The 18,225-nt window shown below is 41.2% G+C and overlaps 1 protein-coding gene across 10 annotated transcripts in view; it reads right to left on the minus strand.

Annotated features, from left to right (window-relative positions):
- Nucleotides 1-18,225, minus strand: part of rps6ka2 (ribosomal protein S6 kinase, polypeptide 2) — a 324,857-nt gene that overhangs the window by 235,219 nt on the left and 71,413 nt on the right. Inside the window, exon 1 of one of the 10 annotated variants that reach the window (XM_072265329.1) lies at nucleotides 963-1,019. The exons of the other annotated variants lie outside the window; for them this stretch is intronic. The gene's annotated coding sequence lies outside the window, so the exon portion shown is untranslated. Of the gene's footprint in view, nucleotides 1-962; nucleotides 1,020-18,225 lie in introns of those variants that run through there. 10 annotated transcript variants of the gene reach the window in all.

Here is an 18,225-nt window from a genome sequence, read left to right on the forward strand (position 1 = left end):
TGTATATAACTCCCACCAGGGTTTTTTTTTTAACCTTGCAGTTTCTTAACTCTACACACAAGTGTCACCTTTCTATGTCACCTTTCTAAGGATTTGATTTCATTTTTTACCAACAGAGTCCTCCCACCCCCTCTGTCTACCTGCCTGTTATTTCAATACAATGTGTATCCTTGGATGTTCAGCTCCTAACTATGATCTTCCTTCAGCCATGTGATGCTCACAACACCATACCTGCCAATCTCTAAACTGCGCTCCAAGATAATCCACCTTATTGAACATACTGTGTGCATTGTAAGATAACACTTTTAGTCCTGTATTTATCACCCTTTTCAATTTTGCCCCCATGTTACAGTTCAGCTCATCCCACTGTCTGCAATTTTGCCCTGACATCTGCCTATCCTACCTCACAGTTTCACCACATGCTGCACCGACTTGTGTACCAAACAGCCCCATCAGAGGACTGAATCACGCTGGTTCTCATCCACCTGCCAAATTAGTTTAAACCCACCCCCCCAACAACTCTAGCAAACCTGCCTGTAAAGACATTGGTCCCCCTCAGGTTCAGATGGGTATCCCTTCCCTTTTGTACATGTCACACCTGCTCCAGAAGAGATAACAATGATCCAGAAATCTGAAACCTTGCCACTGCATCAATTCTTCAGTCACATATTCATCTGTCAAACCATCCTATTCTTACCCTCACTGGCACATGCCATAGGCAGCACTCGAGAGGTTACTACACTGGAGATCCTGTTTATCAGCTTTCTACTTAACTCCCAATATTCTTTCTTCAGGACCTATTTATATTACTTTTTATGTGCTATCAGGTTTTCTAATAGAGTGCAATTCTTTTTTGCTTTCTTTGTTCCGACGCTGTACCCTCATGGAAAATATTCTTAGTAACAATATATGGTGGTCTTAATACTGCAACAACAGTGATGATTAGCTTTAAGCATAGCTACCTTATTTCCCCTGACACGGCTATGTGGGAAATCAGATGGTGCTGCCTTCAGGCAAAATTCCTCATCTGCTGTAAAGCAAATAGCATCTGTCGAGTGGGACAACAAAAGGAATAATTAGATAATGGGCATAACATTGCTACTTCCTTCCTGCTTTTGCTGTAAAATGCAGTAATCCTCTGTTAATGCATCACTGCAGTGTAGCACATTATGTTAATTCCCTTGTAATGATAAAAGCTGACTATTTTACTGCGCTTGATAATGAGAGCCAGCGCACTTCCGTGGGATATTATTCTTGTAACAGCGGTACCCAACACTCAAACTGCTTCCAGCAAAAATACTGTAACATAATCAAACAGCTGTTGGTGACCAAGGCATCCTGAAAAGCAGCACAAGAGATGCTTTCTCTGTGCTCTAAGGATGAGTCCTATAAACAAAATGGTTTAGTCTGGGTGCAGGCATTGTGAAACTCCAGTGAGATGGTTACAAGCTATTTTTGGTGCATCTGGGGCCTTTCATGATCAGGCAAATCCCAATGGGTGGATCTCATGCAGCTGATAGGAGTGCCAATAGCATGAAGATAAAATGGCATTGAAGGATATATCATTAGTACTTTTAGTGAGTCTATCGAATGAATATTGTTCTTCTGGAAAGTGGGGACATAAAATACCCCATTTCCAGTTCCAAACTTCTTCAGGGTACTGACACGCCCTATTTAGAGAAACTTTTATACAGATGTCTACAAAGTGCACTGGAATCAAACAAATCAGTATCTAACAGAGGAGATGAAATTTCTAGCCCCAGGAGCAGTAGGTATTCATCTTATTCCCCTCAGATTCACCTTAACCATTTCACCTTTCACCCTTAACCCAGGACCTCTAGTTTCACCCGAAACTCAGTGGAAAATGCCTACTTGCATTTACCCTATCTATATCCCTCATCTTTTTGCACATCTCTGTCAAATATCCCCTCATTCTCCTGCTTAACTGGGAAAAATAGTTTTAATCACTGCATGGCAGAAAGCAATGATATTAAAAGTGATTCTTGTGGTTGCATGCGACGTGACAACAAAGGGAAAAGCTTCGTGGAAATGGGAGAATGGACAAGAGAACAGTCTCTTCAGAATGCTGGAAATGGAAGGCACAAGAAGGAAATCTCACAAAAAATTAGAAGTGTTGAATGCTGTGGTTGGTAAGATGGAAGCCATGGATTTGGGGGTCCTATTCCTGTTCTGGAAAAGAAAAGGGGGAGTGCAAGCAAAGGTACAGTAAATATTTTAAGAAATAATTTCTGGGCTATCTCAACCATGGTGGAGGGGAAGCTAAGGTGAAGGGAAAAGGAAGAAATCTCAGGTGCATCTGTGAGTAAAGTGTCTTCATTACAGCAGATATGACAAAGACAGGAAAACTGGGAGAATGGAGTAGAGCCCTTAACAAGAACATTGCTTCAGGAGGTATAGTCAAAGTAATCTGGACACTTTATGGATATTGTCATTATGCTATCCCATGAGATGATGTTAGAGAAATTCAGAAAGGGAAGAGGAGAGACAGAGATAAAGTATGTAAAATTAAGCAGCGCATAGAAATTGCCAACAAAGGAAATACCTTTTTGAGTTCCGTATTAGTGCGGGAGGTAGCACTAATACAGTCACTGATGTAACAGGAAAAGATTTGAGGGGGAAAGTGAAGCAGGACTGAAACAAAAACTGTTCCTCATATCCCACAAAGTAAACCCACTGGTTCATTTTATCTCCTGGGACATCTGTTGCCTTAAAAATGCTGACTGTATTGCACGATTCTCCGAGGTTAATTCAATCTCGTGCTCCATTCATATAGCCACTAACATCGATTAGGGAAATATTCTAGGATGGAAAAATATTATGTAATCAACTGCTACTTCCCAGGACAGCTACTTAGGGGCAATATAGGCCAGTCCACTACATTCAGAGAACAAATACATATTTTAAATTAAGAAAATTAAGAATTCCACATAAAAGTTTCATCAAGTAACGATACCTTCTTTCAAAATATCCATAAATATATGCAGGTCAAATGAAAGCCACAGCAAAACAACTAAGAAAAATAAAATGCTATGCACAAAATATATATTACTTGAAGGTTACAGGTAGAACAGCATAAAATTACTCAAACATTATGCTAATATTTTACAGAACACTGGTTAGACCCCAGCTGGAAAACTGAATTCAATTCCAGTTTAGAAGTACATAAGGATGTCAAGTGAGGACAGCATTCCTTACAATAGGACCCAGCATAAGAGACTCTCAGTAAAGGATGAAAAAGCTGATACTACTCTCCAAAGAGGTTACAAGGAGATTTATGGCAGATGTCCAGAACCATGCACACAACTGTGTTAGAATAAATTAGTAGAAATTGTTTGTAGTGGCAGAGTGATCAGTAACTTGTAGTTACAAATTTATAATTATTGGCAAAAAAAATGACGTGAAGAATAAAATACACTATAGCAATTATGATTACAACCTGAATTAATAGGTACCACGTCACCACAAAATGCTTATTATTTTTTCTAGTGTAGAAGGAAGACATTCAGCTCACTGGGACCAAGCCAGACCCCAGAAGAAAAATAATTTCTCTCCCCCATGGATTTCAGCTGATTGTAGAGCACGCACAGAACATACAAGAGTATAGCACCAGACCAAGCCCTTCAGCCCATAGTGTTTTTGTGCCAACCAGGATGCCAAACGAAACTAATCCCGACTGTTTATTCATGTACCTGTATAAATGCCTCTTAAATATTGCTATTGTAACTTCCCCTGACAGTGTAGTCCAGGTTTCTAGGACTCTGTGTAAAAAGCTTGCCATATATATCTTCTTTAAATTTACTCCTCTCACCTTAAAGGTATGTCCTCTAGTATTTGACATTTCCACCCTCAGAAGAAAGATTCTGATTATCCAAAGTACCTATGCCCGTCAGCCTCCAATGTCCCAGAGAAAACAACCCAAGTTTGTCTAGCCTTTCCTTGTAGCTAACATTCTCTAATCCAGGTAACATCCTGATGAACTTCAGTTGTACACTTTCCAAAGCCTTCACATCTTTCCTGTAATGCAGTGGCCTCACCAGTTTTATATAACTGGAACATGACTTGCCAACATTGATACTCAATAGCCAGACTATGGAAACCAAGTATGCTGTCTGCTTTCCTTATCACCCTCTTCACTTGTATTGCCATTTTCAGGGAGCTATAGACTTGTGTAACAAGATCCCTCTGTACATGAGGTATTCTGCACTGAACTGGTGGCAGAAAGCAAGAAATTTCATGACATATGTCAGTGATAATAAACCTGAATGTGATTCTGATTCTGCCACGTACAGTACACTTTCCACGCGCATTTGACTCCCAAGCTGCAACACTCCACACTTGTTCAGTTAAACTCCTTTTAGTCCAGATGAAGAGTCCCATCCACGATGTTATTTGTCATTTAGTCCCATAGATGCTGCTTCACCCGCTGAGTTTTATACTTTGCTACAGATTACTGAATCTGCAGTCATCTTTCAGTCCAAATAATACCACAAGATCATAAGACATAGGAGCAGAATTAGGGCATTCCATCATGGCTGATCCCAGATCCACTCAACCCCATACACCTACCTTCTCGCCAAATTGTTTAATGCCCTGACCGATCAGGAAACGATCAACTTCCGCCTTAAATATACCCATGGATTTGGCCTCCACCGCAGCCTGTGGCAGAGCATTACACAGATTCACTACTCTCTGGCTAAAAAATTCCTTCTTACTGTTGTTCTAAATGGTCGGCACTCAATTGTGAGGCTGTTCCCTCTAGTTCTGGATACCCCCACCATAGGAAACATCCTCTCCACATCCATCCTATCTAGTCCTTTCAACATTCGGTAGGTTTCAATGAGATCCCCAAGCATTCTTCTAAATTCTAGTGAGTACAGGTTCAAAGCGGCCAAGTGCTCCTCATATGTTAACTCCCTCATGTCCGGATTCATCCTCGTGAACCTCCTCTGGATCCTCTTCAATGACAACCCATCCTTTCTGTGATATGTGGCCCAAAACTGTTGACAATAGTGCAGTCTGACTAGCGTCTTATAAAGGCTCAGCATTATCTCCTTCCTTTTATACTCTATTCCCTTTGAAATAAATGCCAACATTGCATTTGCTATCTTTACCACAGACTCAAAGTGTAAATTAACTTCTGGGACTCTTGCACGAGGACTCCTATGACCCTCTGCACCTCCTGTTTGATGGAGGGTGGACGCGGAGCTTAGGACGATGGTGCCTAACGGCGACTCCTTCGCTTGCATCTTTGGAAACAGCTCCATTTCTATCTTTAATATCTCTTTTTCCCTTTTCAGGGTTCTTTTGAAGACCCTGACCTGGAGTTACACGCTGACTTCAGTTCTTTGCAGGAATGGGACCCGCTCTCAGGGCCTCATGACCGGCTGCTTTTCAATTTGCCAAGGACGAAGCCTGAAAGACTAATGCGCCTTCAGGGTGCCAGACTTTCATGGCTCTGAAGGCGGGTGGATTCGAGGTTGGTGCCGCTGCAGAAAACTGGTGTGTCATGGGCGTACACAGAAGATCAAAAGCAGTGAGCTGGCTGCTGACTGTGTACCCGGAGACCCAAGATATTTGGGCACAGAGCTCGGAAAAAGCGACGCAACAGACTTTTAACACCGTAAATCAGTGAGTTATGTCTCCTCTCTGGCTGCAAAACAGGGACACCTCTTTTTCCCCTATTAAGGAGAGAGAGAGCTTGTGGTATGTTGAATTACCAGGTGAACGAGTAGTCTTTGGGGTACCGCAAGTCTTTGTCTTTATTGATGCTTTGCTGCACACTTGAGTGCTCGGTGGAGGGTGCAGATGCTTGTTTGCTGGTGGGGGAGGGGGATCGTCGCTTTGCTGCTGGTGCGAGAGAGGGGGAACTGGAAGAGGCTTTGGGGTTCTAACATTTAACTGTCATTCATTCTTTGGAGCACTCCTCTGTTTTTGGATGTTTGCAAAGAAAAAAGAATTTCAGGATATATATTGTATAGATTTCTCCGACATTAAATGCACCTATTGAAACCTGTTGAACCCATTGAAATCTCTGATGCTGCACTAGTGTTCCTTTCACCAAAATGCATTATCATACATTTCCCAACATTGTATTCCATCTGCCACTTTCTTGCCCATTTTTCCAATTTGTCTAAGTCCTGGTGCAATTGCATTGCTTCCTCAGCACTACCTACCCCTCCACCTATATTTGTATCATCCACACACTTTGCCACAAAGCCATCAATTCCCTTATCCAGATAATTGGCAAACAATGTGAAGAGTAGCAATCCCAATACTGATCCCCGAGGAACATTTCTATACATGCCAGTATCTATCCTGTAATGCCATAGGATTTTATCTTTTTAAGCAGCCTCATGTGTGGCACATTATCAGATGCCTTCTGAAAACTGAAGTAAATGACATCTATTGCTTCTCCTTTGTCCACTCTTCTGGTTACTTTCTCAAAGAACTCTAACAGATTTGTCAGGCAAGATTTCCCTTTACAGAAACCATGCTGACTTTGACTTAATTTATCATTAGTCTCCAAGTACCCCAAAACCTCATCCTTATTAATCGACTCCAACACTTTCCCAACCACTGAGGTTAGGCTAACTGGTCTATAATTTCCATTCTTTTGTCTTCCTCCCTTCTTAAAAAATGAAGTGACATTTGCAATCTTCCAGTCCTCCGGGACCATGCCAGAATCAAGTGATTCTCGAAAGATCATGACCAAATGCATCTGTTATCTCTGTAGCAACCTCTCTCAGGACTCTGGGATGTAGTGCATCTGGTCCAGGTAACTTATCCACCTTCAGACCTTTGAGCTTGCTAGAACTTTTTCCTTTGTAATAGCAATGGCACTCGCTCCTGCTCCCTGACACTCACAGTGAAGACATATGCAAAGTACCCATTAAGTTCATCTGACATTTCCTTGTGCCCCATTACTACCTCAGCAGCATCATTTTCCAGTGGTATAATATCAACTTTCACCTCCCTTTTACACTTTATATCACTGAAAAAGCTTTTGGTATTCTGCTTTATATTATTGACTAGTCTGTCCTCATATTTCATCTTTTCCCTTCTTCTAACTTTTTTAGTTTCCTTTTGTTCAATTTTAAAAGCTTCCCAATCATCCGACCTCCCACTCACTGTTGCTACCTCATATGCCCTTTCCTTGGCTTTTATGCAATCTTAACTTCCCTTTTCAGCCACGATTACCTAACCCTGCCATTTGAGAACAACTTCTCTGGGTCATATCTATCCTGCACTTTGTGAACTGTTCTCAGAATCTTCAACTATCCCTGCTCTGATGTCATCCTCACCAGTATCCTCCACCAATCCACTTGGGCAAGCTTGTCTCTCATGCCTCTGCAATTCCCTTTATTCCATTGTGATACTGATACATGTGACTTTTGCTTCTCCCTCTCAAATTGCAGTATGAATTCAATCATATCATGGTCACTACCTCGTAAGTGTTCCTTTACATTAAGCTCCCTAATAGGATCTGGGTTATTACACAACAACCAATCTAAGATAGCCTTTCCCTGTGTAGGCTCAAGCACAAGCTCCTCTCAAAAGCCATCCCATAGACATCAACAAATTCCCTCTCTTGCAATCCAACACCAACCTGATTTTATCAGTCCCCTTGCATGTTGAAGTCCCCAATTATAATTGTGTTATTACCCTTATTACGTGCCTTTTCCAGCTCCCTTTGCAATTTCAACCCCACATCATGTCTACTATTTGAAGGCCTATTTATGATTCCCATAATGCATGAAAGGATTCAATCTGAAACATCGACTGTCTGATAGATACTGCCTGATCCATAATTCTTCCAGTATTTCATGTGTTAAACTTTGTGTTAAGCTTCTATGCCCATACTTCCATATGATCTAATTCCTGTTGTATCCTTTGACAACCCTCCTTACTATCCATAATTGTGCCAAATCCTGTGTCATCTGCAAGTTTACTAATAAATTCACCCTATTTACTTAAATACATCACAAACTACAGAGGTCCCAACACCAGTCCAGCAGAACACCACTGGTCACAGACTCTAGTCATTATAATATCCCTCCACACTACCCTCGGCCCTCTATACCCAATTGCCAACTTTGAATCAGGTCTACCAAGTCTCCATGAATCCCACATACCTTAATCTGCTGGATCAGCCTACCCTGAGGAAACAAGTCAAATGCTTTACAAAAGTCCATGTAGACAGCATCCACTATCCTATCCTCATCAATCGTCTTTGTTACCACCTCAAAAAAAAACTCAATCAAGTTTGCAGAACATGGTCTCCCACTCAGAAGCCATACTAGCTAGGCTTAATGAGCCCAAGTTTTTCCAAACGTAAGTGTTTGGAAAAGCTGCTCAGAAGTTTTTTCAATAAAGATTTTGTACGTAATCACATTAAGAAATAATCTGTTGTGACCTAAAGCTTTTAATAAGTAAATATTAAAAAGCAGAAGAAGACCTAACGGCTGTCTTTCTCATGAGAAAAATGATCTGAAAAGCTCGGGGGTCTGAGCTAGAGAAGACATAAAGACAATTGTGAATAGTGGGTGCACAAGATGCCTGATTCTAATGAGTGCAGAGGTCATAGAATCATGGAAACATACAGCACTTATGTCCCACCTCATCCATCGCAAATGTAATGCCTATCTATGCTAATCCCAATCCCATTTATCCACATTAGGGTCGTATCCCTCTATTAATTTCCTGTGGAAGCTCCTATCTAAATGCCTTGTAATAGTATCTACCTCCTTTGGCAGCTCACTCCAAATAGTCACCATCCTCCATATGAGAAACTTACTCCTTGGGTCTCCTTTAAGTTCCCTCCCCACGCTCCCCCCCCCCCAGCCTTTACAAACATGCCATCTAGCTTTTGACTCTGTCCATCCTTTTGGTGTTCTCTCACTCTAATTCAACATGCAGTGATTCTCTTGCTGAGCTTTTTGAGTACAAATTCTTCCTTGGATAATATGGTTGGATAGTAAAGATCATTCAAAAGCTTTGATTGATTCATTTAGTATTATTTCTGATGATCCATTGCGCCCACACCATGAGTTCTGATACTTGAGTTGTTAAACTGATGATCTATAAATAGAGCATTACACTGCAAATGGCCTCAGCCTTTGTACTGCTGAACATACAGCTCTTCCATTTACTCCATTATGATTCCCTGTGGAGAACAAAACACTACCCATCTCATGCAAGCAACACACATCAAAGTTGCTGGTGAACGCAGCAGGCCAGGCAGCATCTGTAGGAAGAGGTGCAGTCGACGTTTCAGGCCGAGACCCTTCGTCAGGACTAACTGAAGGAAGAGTGAGTAAGGGATTTGAAAGTTGGAGGGGGGGGGGGAGATCCAAAATGATAAGAGAAGACGGGGGGGGGGGGGGGGATGGAGCCAAGAGCTGGACAGGTGATTGGCAAAAGGGGATACCAGAGGATCATGGGACAGGAGGTCCGGGAAGAAAGACAAGGGGGAGGGGACCCAGAGGATGGGCAAGAGGTATATTCAGAGGGACAGAGGGAGAAAAAGGAGAGTGAGAGAAAGAATGTGTGCATAAAAATGAGTAACAGATGGGATACGAGGGGGAGGTGGGGCCTTAGCGGAAGTTAGAGAAGTCGATGTTCATGCCATCAGGTTGGAGGCTACCCAGACGGAATATAAGGTGTTGTTCCTCCAACCTGAGTGTGGCTTCATCTTTACAGTAGAGGAGGCCATGGATGGACATGTCAGAATGGGAATGGGATGTGGAATTAAAATGTGTGGCCATCTCATGCAAGACCTGTTTCATAATTCAAGACAAACATTTTATTTTATTTTTGTTCATTATTCTAAATTGAAGCTGGCCTTTAAAATCCCTCTTTCAATTTTATGAATGTCATATTATGGCCAAAACTGTGGCATTGCCCTTTGCTGTGCTAGTTTATTTAATTACTGATACAGTGTGGAACAGGCCCTTTAAGCTGCACCACCCCAGTGACAACCCCAATTTAACCCTAACCTAATCATGGGACAATTTACAGTGACCAGTTAACCTACCTGGTACATCTTTGGACTGTGGGAAGAAACTGGAGTACCCGGAGAAAACTCTCACATTCCATGGGGAGGACATACTGACTCCTTACAGATCACACCAGAATTGAACTCCAAATTCCAAAAACCCAAACTGTAGTAGTGTCACACTAACTGCTACGCCACTGTACCACCCATGTTGTTTTCTGAACTAACGCATTCCTTCCATTAAAGCACTAGACTAGAAATTCCATCGCAAAGCACAATAATTTATGACCTAACTGATGAAATACTATCCAAAAATCAATTGCTGAATTCAATTACTTACACCAACCCAACATAGCTTTCAAACATTCAGCTGTATTAGTCTAAAACTTCAGGGGTAGTTTCTTCCCCTTTGCCATCAGATTTCTAAAGGGACATTGAACCCAAGAACACTACCTCAATACTTCTTCTCTCTCTTTTTGCACTATTTATTTAATTTAACTTAAAAAATATATATGTATTCTTCTTACCATAATTTGAAGTTTTTATTATAGTGTATTGCAATGTACTGCAGCTGCATAACAACAAATTTCACAATATATGCCAGTGATATTAATTCTGATTCTGATTCTGAAACAGCTTGGCGTATTCAAGGTACGTAATTGACATCAAATGCATTATATGATTTCAAAGAAAAGCGGGTTAAGGAAGGCATTCTATGTTACTTACAAGACATTAATAAACTTGGCTGCTGTGGGATGCCCAGTAGATCCACTAGAAGATCCACAAGGATAGGGCACTCTTCTCAGAATTTGAGAGGGAGAAACATAAATCACATGTGATCAGTATTGCAATGGAATTAAGGGAATTACAGAGGCAGGAGGGAGGAGCTTGTCCAGGTGGATTGGAGGGGGATACTGGTGGGGATGATGGCAGGGCAGACGTGGCTGAAGTTTCTGGGAATAGTTCACAAGGCGCAGGATAGATATGTCCCACAGAAGAAAATGTTCTCAAATGGCAAGGTTAGGCGATCATGCCGACAAGAGAAGTAAGGACTGCATAGTAGCAAAAGTGAATGGGAAGTTGGATGATTGGGAATCTTTTAAAATCCAACTAAAGGAAACAAAAAAAATTGTAAGAAGGGAAAAAATGAAATATGAGGGTAAACTAGCCTATAATATAAAGTAGGATACTAGAAGTTTTTCCAGTTAAATAAAGAATAAAAGGGAGGTGAGAGTTGATATTGGACCACTGGAAAATGATGCTGGTGATGTCGTAGTGGGGACAAGGAAATGGCAGATGAGCTTAATAAGTACTTTGCTTCAGTCTTTACTGTGAAAGACACTAGCAGTGTGCCAGAGATCCATGCATGTCAAGGAGCAGAAGTGAGTGTTATTGCTATTACAAAGGAAAAAGTCCAAGGCAAACTGAGTTCTTAAAGTGGATAATTCACCTAGACCAGATGGATTACATCCCAGAGTCCTGAAAGAGGTTGCTGAAGACATAACAGATGCATTGGTCATGATCTTTCAAGAATCATTTTTATTCTGGCATGGTTCCGGAGGACTGGAAAATTGCAAATGTCACACCACTCTTTAAGAAGGGAGGAAGACAAAAGAGAGGAAATTATAGGCCAGTTAGCCTAACCTCAGTGGCTGGGAAAGTGTTGGAGTCTATTATTAAAGACGAGGTTTCAGGGTACTTGGAACTAGTAATAAAATGAGTCAAAGTCAGCACGGTTTCTGTAAAGAAAAATCTTGCCTGACATCTGTTGAATTCTTCGAAAAAGTAACAAGCAGGGTGGACAAAGTGGGCAGTGAATGTCATTTACTTTGATTTTCAGAATGTATTTGATAAGATGCCTCACATGAGGCTGCTTAACAAGATAAAATCCTATGGTCATACAGGAAATATACTGGCATGGATAGAGGAATGGCTGACAGGTAGAAGGTAGTGAGTGGGAATAAAGGAGGCCTTTTCTGGTTGGCTGCCAGTGACTAGTGGTGTTCCTCAAGGATCAGTATTGAGACCTCTACTTTTCACATTGCTTGTCAATGATCTGGATATTGGAATTGATGGATTTGTGGCAAAATTTGCAGATAATATGAAGATAGTTGGAGGAGTAGGTAGTGCTGAGGAAACAATGCAATTGCAGCAAGACTTAGACAAATTGGAAAAATAGGCAAAAAGGTGGTAGATGGAATATAGTGTTGAAAAATGTATGATAATGCATTTTGATAAAAGAAACAATAGTGTGGACTATTATCTAAATGTGGAGAAAATTCAAACATCAGAGGTGCAAAGGGACCTAGGAGTCCTCATGCAAGACTCCCAGAAGATTAATTTACACGTTGAGTCTGTGGTGTAGAAGGCAAATGCAATATTGGCATTTATTTCAAGGGGAATAGAAGATAAAAACAAGGAGATAATGCTGAAGCTTTATAAGACACTAGTCAGGCCACACTTGGAGTGTTGTCAACAGTTTTGGGCCCCTATCTCAGAAAGGATGTGTTGTCATTAGAGAAAGTCCAGAGGAGGTTCATGAGGATGATTCTGGGAATGAAGGGATTAACATATGAGGAGTGTTTGGCAGCTTTGGGCCTGTACTCACTGGAATTTAGAAGAATGCATGGGGATCTCATTGAAGCCTACCGAATGTTGAAAAGACTAGATAGGGTGGATATGGAGAGGATGTTTCCTCTGCTGGAGTATCCAGAGCTAGAGGGCACAGCCTCAAAATTGAGGGGCAACCTTTTAGAACAGAAGTAAGGAAGGATGTTTTTTTAGCCAAAGAGTAGTGAATTTGTGGAATGCTCTGCCACAGACTGCAGTGGAGACCAAGTCTCTGGGTATATTCAAAGCGGAAGTTGATAGATGCCTGATTGATCAGGGCATTAAGAGATATGGTGAGAGGGCAGCTGTATGGGGTTGAATGGGATCTGGGATGAGCCATGATGAAATGGCAGAGAAGATTTGATGGACCGAATGGCCTAATTCTACTCCTATGTTTTATGACCTTATGGTCTTAAGGTAACATCCAATTTACTCTTTTTTACCCTCAGGGTTCTGACTACCACTATTCCTGACCTGGATGGCCACCTCTGGGTGCTTGATGTTCCATTGAGTATTAGAGGCATATGACACCCTCACAATCTGAGCAAGTTTTGTCCCAAATGGACCAAGTAATTCAAACACTAGTCACCTGTCCTCATAATATGGCCTACGTTCCTGGTCTGTCTGCATAAGGTTCAGAATAACTGGCTCTATCAAGAATTGTGGATTGCAGCACTTAGAGCAGAGCTTGCAATGGCTCAATAATCTGTGGAATTTTCATGCGCTGAACGCTGGGTGACTGACCCACGCTTGCCTCAATTTCCATGGTATCTAGTAGTGTGAGGAAACCTGACCATCACCATTTGTACTCAGACACCCAACTTCAATTATGTCTCTTCAGTTGCAACCTAATTAAAATTGATCATATATTAGGAAAAGCAATAATTATCAAATCAGTCCTCAACAGAGTCATCATAATCAATGAAAAGCCTGTCCTACTGGCAGTGATGCACTTGTGTATGGAGGCGACTGGTTGTGTTTGAGAGACAACATGATTGACAACACTTTCAAGATTTTCTGCCTTGAGCATGTGGTAGGCAAGCAGGACAAGCCGCAAAAGAAAGAGAAGGAGGCTGCATTAGGTCACTTAAGTTCCCCATTTCACAACGTTCTTCTTTTCCTGGCTTCCTATGCTGTTCCAGTGAAGTGCAACGTAAGCTTGAGAAATAGCACCTCATCTCACAGATATAGCACAGTTTGTCATTTCTCTGCTATTAGTTAGATCACTGTCTTGCATTAGCACTGATTAAACCAACACTCAGACAACAAGGAGCTGTAGGATTTAACCGAAATAGTACTATTAATGAAAACTGCAATCAGAATAATATAAGAAATCTGGCAAGCTGAGTAATTGTACTTGATGATGCTACTGACATGAGAAATGAATGTAGTTATTCAACCCAGATTTATTCAAAGCATAAAGGAACAAATCTCAAGAGGGTTAGTTAAATCACCTGGTTGCTGGAAAATGAACAGCACGCATTACTAATTTCAGAGAACCTTACCCACAAAGCTTCAGCAGGTTTTGTGATCTAGATTTCTCTTTTCTCAATCGTTACTTGATACCTTCTATAGGGCATCTGTGGCATCCTGTAACACTAATATCACCAAGCTGTCAAAGTAGCCAACCAAAATTCAAGGGTTTTACTAGACAGAAAACTATAAAGTAAAACCTTCAAATTTTATTAACATTTTAAAAATTTGAAATAAATTCCATGTGTATGGAATAGGCAGAAGATAAAAAACATTACCAATTTCGGATAAACATGAATACTAATTTAAGTGAACTGAAGTGGACTGTGTGAACAGAATTAAAGCCTACCAGTCAAAAAGTAAAAGCCTTCAATGAGGATATAGTATAGGTTCAGATATTAAGTTATTCCCATAAGGGAGAAAGGTGTGGCATCATACTTGGATGATTAAAGATAGAACCTGAGGAAATTCTGCCAATTTGCATGCTTCATTCTCCAGCATAATCTGTCTAAGATTTATCATATCAACAAAATTTCCATTGAACATTCCATGAATATCAATTTCTCCAACTTCTAGTAATTTTCCCCTCCCCCTTCCCTTTTCAATTCCCCATGCTGACCCTCCCCTCTTACCTGCCTATCTCCTACCCCTGGTACCACCCCTCCTTCCCTTTCTCCCATTCTCCTCTCCTATCAGATTCCTTCTTCTCCAGCCTATTACATTTCCCAGCTCTCACCTCTCAGCTTCTTACTTCATCCCCTCTCTCCCCCCCGCCACCTCACCACCCTCCTGGCTTCACCTTCCAGCTTGTACTCCTTCCCCTCCCCCACTTTCTTATTCTGGCTTCTTCCCCCTTCCTTTCCAGCCCTGATGAAGAGTTTTGCCAGAAGCATTAACTTTATTCACTTTCCATTGATGCTGCCTGATCTGCTGATTTCCTCTAGCATTGTGTGTGTGTTGCTCCGGATTTCCAGCATCTCCGGAATCTAATGTGTTTAACAAAATTTCTAGTGGGTTAAGAAGCACCAGCTGGGAAACCTGACAGAACATCCCAGCTCAAAATAATGACGACGATCCTTTGTTCAGCATAAATTATAAAACATAAGAACAGCAATTGGATTACTTTAAGAGTTTATATTTTTAAAAAATAAAAATAACTACTGTGCTAGTAGTTATTAGTAAATTAGTAAAAGGCTCTGAATGGATTAAAATAAGGGAATGCTTAGCTAATTTAAAATTTACTTATTTGGAGGTAGTGAACTAAATATTATTACGTATTAAAACTCCTCAATTTTATAATTAAACCTTCTTTCAGATTCACATTTGAAGCTTAAGGAAAATGTGAGCATCCAAAGAAGGCATCTTGTCCCAGGGCTTAAAACGAAATGATGAAAAGTATGCTTATTTAATATATGTCACATTTATAAAATAGTGTGAAAAAAAAACAATCAAATCTGAAAGGGGCTCAAAAGCTTAATGGTGCTTATGGATTTTCTTCAGTACAAATTATCAAGACTAAATTAATAGTCATTTCAGAAAACAGAGACAAATCTTCTAGAGGTCACGATGAGCCAGTCAGCAGATCAGCCAACAGCTGGACACTTCCGGGGTGAAGCTGTGGTGAGACTTCCATCCAGCAGGGGGCCAGCTGCAGAAGTTCTGCATTGCCTGGTGATGCCTCCTCGCAGAGTCCACCTGGATGCCACTCTTAGGCTGGGAAACCCAACACTGAACATGGATCTATTTAATCTAATGCAAATATAGCTGGCCCCTTAAAGTGGAAATGGGGAATTGGCTGCCAGGAAGAGAATGTACAGGGTGAGTTATACTATATTTGACTAAGTGCCTTAATTATTTTAAGTGTGCGTGTATAAGTGTGTATCGCCTTTATAACCTTGATATTTTGTTGAATTATTTTGCTAAGTTCGACAGCCCATAATATAGATCTCAATATATTTAAAAGTTCAATGGCAGCAGAAAAATAACAAATGATTCAACAACGGAGGACAGCAAAAATAGTGGTGTCTCAATACCTCCTTGTGCAATTAGATCCTCGATTTCCTCACTTACAGACCCTAGTCATTTTGGATTGTCAGCAACATCTTCTCCATAATTCTCCATAATCCCCATCAACACAAGCGCACCACAAGGCTGTGAGATTAGTCCTCTGCTCTACTCACTTTACACATATGATTTTGCGACTAAGCTCAGCTCCAATACCATATTCAAGTTTGTAGATAATACCAGTCTCATAGGCTGAATATGGTGATGAACCAGCATACAAAATCTGCCTGAGTGGTGCCATAACAACACCCTCTCACTCAGTGTCAGCAAGACCAAGGAGCTGATTATTGACTTCAGGAGGAGGAAACCAGAGGTCCATGAGCCAATCCTCATTGGAGGATCAGAGATGGAGAAGGTCATCAACTTTAAATTCCTTGGTTTTATTATTTCAAAGGACCTGCACTGGGCCCCACATGTAAATGCATTTACTAAGAAAGCACAGCAGCACCTATACTTCCTTAGGAGTATGCAAAAGTACAGCATGACATCTAAAACTTTGACAAACTCCTATAGATGTGTATGGAGAGTATATTGGATAGTGAATACAGCCCAGTTCATCGTGGGTAAAGCCCTCCACACCACTGAGCACATGTACATGAAACATTGTTGCAGGAAAGCAGCACCCATCAGTAGGGACCCCCACCACTCAAGTCATGCTCTCTTTTCACTACTGCCATCAAGAAGGTGGTACAGGAGCCCTAAGACTCACACCATCAGGTTCAGCAACCATCAGGCTCTTCAACCTAAGGGGATAACGTCATTCACTTCACTTGCTCCATCACTGAAGTGTTCTCACAACCCAAGGACTCACATTTAAGGACTCTTTATCTCATGTTCTCAATATTTATTATTATTATTTCTTTCTTTTTGTACTTAGAAACCATAGAAACTACAGCACAGAAACAGGCCTTTTGGCCCTTCTTGGCTGTGCTGAACCATTTTCTGCCCAGTCCCACTGACCTGCACACGGACCATATCCCTCCATACACCTCCCATCCATGCATCTGTCCAATTTATTCTTAAATGTCAAAAAAAGAACCCGCATTTACCACCTCGTCTGGCAGCTCATTCCATACTCCCACCACTCTGTGTGTGAAGAAGCCCCCGCTAATGTTCCCTTTAAACTTTTCCCCCTTCACCCTTAACCCATGTCCTCTGGTTTTTTTCTCCTCTTGCCTCAGTGGAAAAAGCCTGCTTGCATTCACTCTATCTATACCCATCATAATTTTATATACCTCTATCAAATCTCCCTTCATTCTTCTACGCTCCAGGGAATAAAGTCCTAACCTATTCAACCTTTCTCTGTAACTGAGTTTCTCAAGTCCCGGCAACATCCTTGTAAACCTTCTCTGCATTCTTTCAACCTTATTTATGTCCTTCTTGTAATTTGGTGACCAAAACTGAACACAATACTCCAGATTCGGCCTCACCAATGCCTTATACAACCTCATCATAACATTCCAGCTCTTATATTCAATACTTTGATTAATAAAGGCCAATGTACCAAAAGCTCTCTTTACAACCCTATCTACCTGTGATGCTACTTTTAGGGAATTTTGTATCTGTATTCCCAGATCCCTCTGTTCCACTGCACTCCTCAGTGCCTTCCCATTTACCCTGTATGTTCTACCTTGGTTTGTCCTTCCAACGTGCAATACCTCACACTTGTCTGTATTAAACTCCATCTGCCATTTTTCAGCCCATTTTTCCAGCTGGCCCAAGTCCCTCTGCAGGCTCTGAAAACCTTCCTCACTGTCTACTACACCTCCCATCTTTGTATCATCAGCAAATTTGCTGATCCAATTTACCACATTATCATCCAGATCATTGATATAGATGACAGATAACAATGGACCCAGCACTGATCCCTGTGGCACACCACTAGTCACAGGCCTCCACTCGGAGAAGCAATTCTCTACTACCACTCTTTGGCTTCTTCCATTGAGCCAATATCTAATCTAATTTACCACCTCTCCATGTATACCTAGCGACCGAATTTTCCTAACTAACCTCCCATGCGGGACCTTGTCAAAGGCCTTACTGAAGTCCATGTAGACAATATC

Source organism: Mobula birostris, chromosome 8, assembly GCF_030028105.1.
Source record: "Mobula birostris isolate sMobBir1 chromosome 8, sMobBir1.hap1, whole genome shotgun sequence".
Taxonomy (NCBI): Eukaryota; Metazoa; Chordata; class Chondrichthyes; order Myliobatiformes; family Myliobatidae; genus Mobula; species Mobula birostris.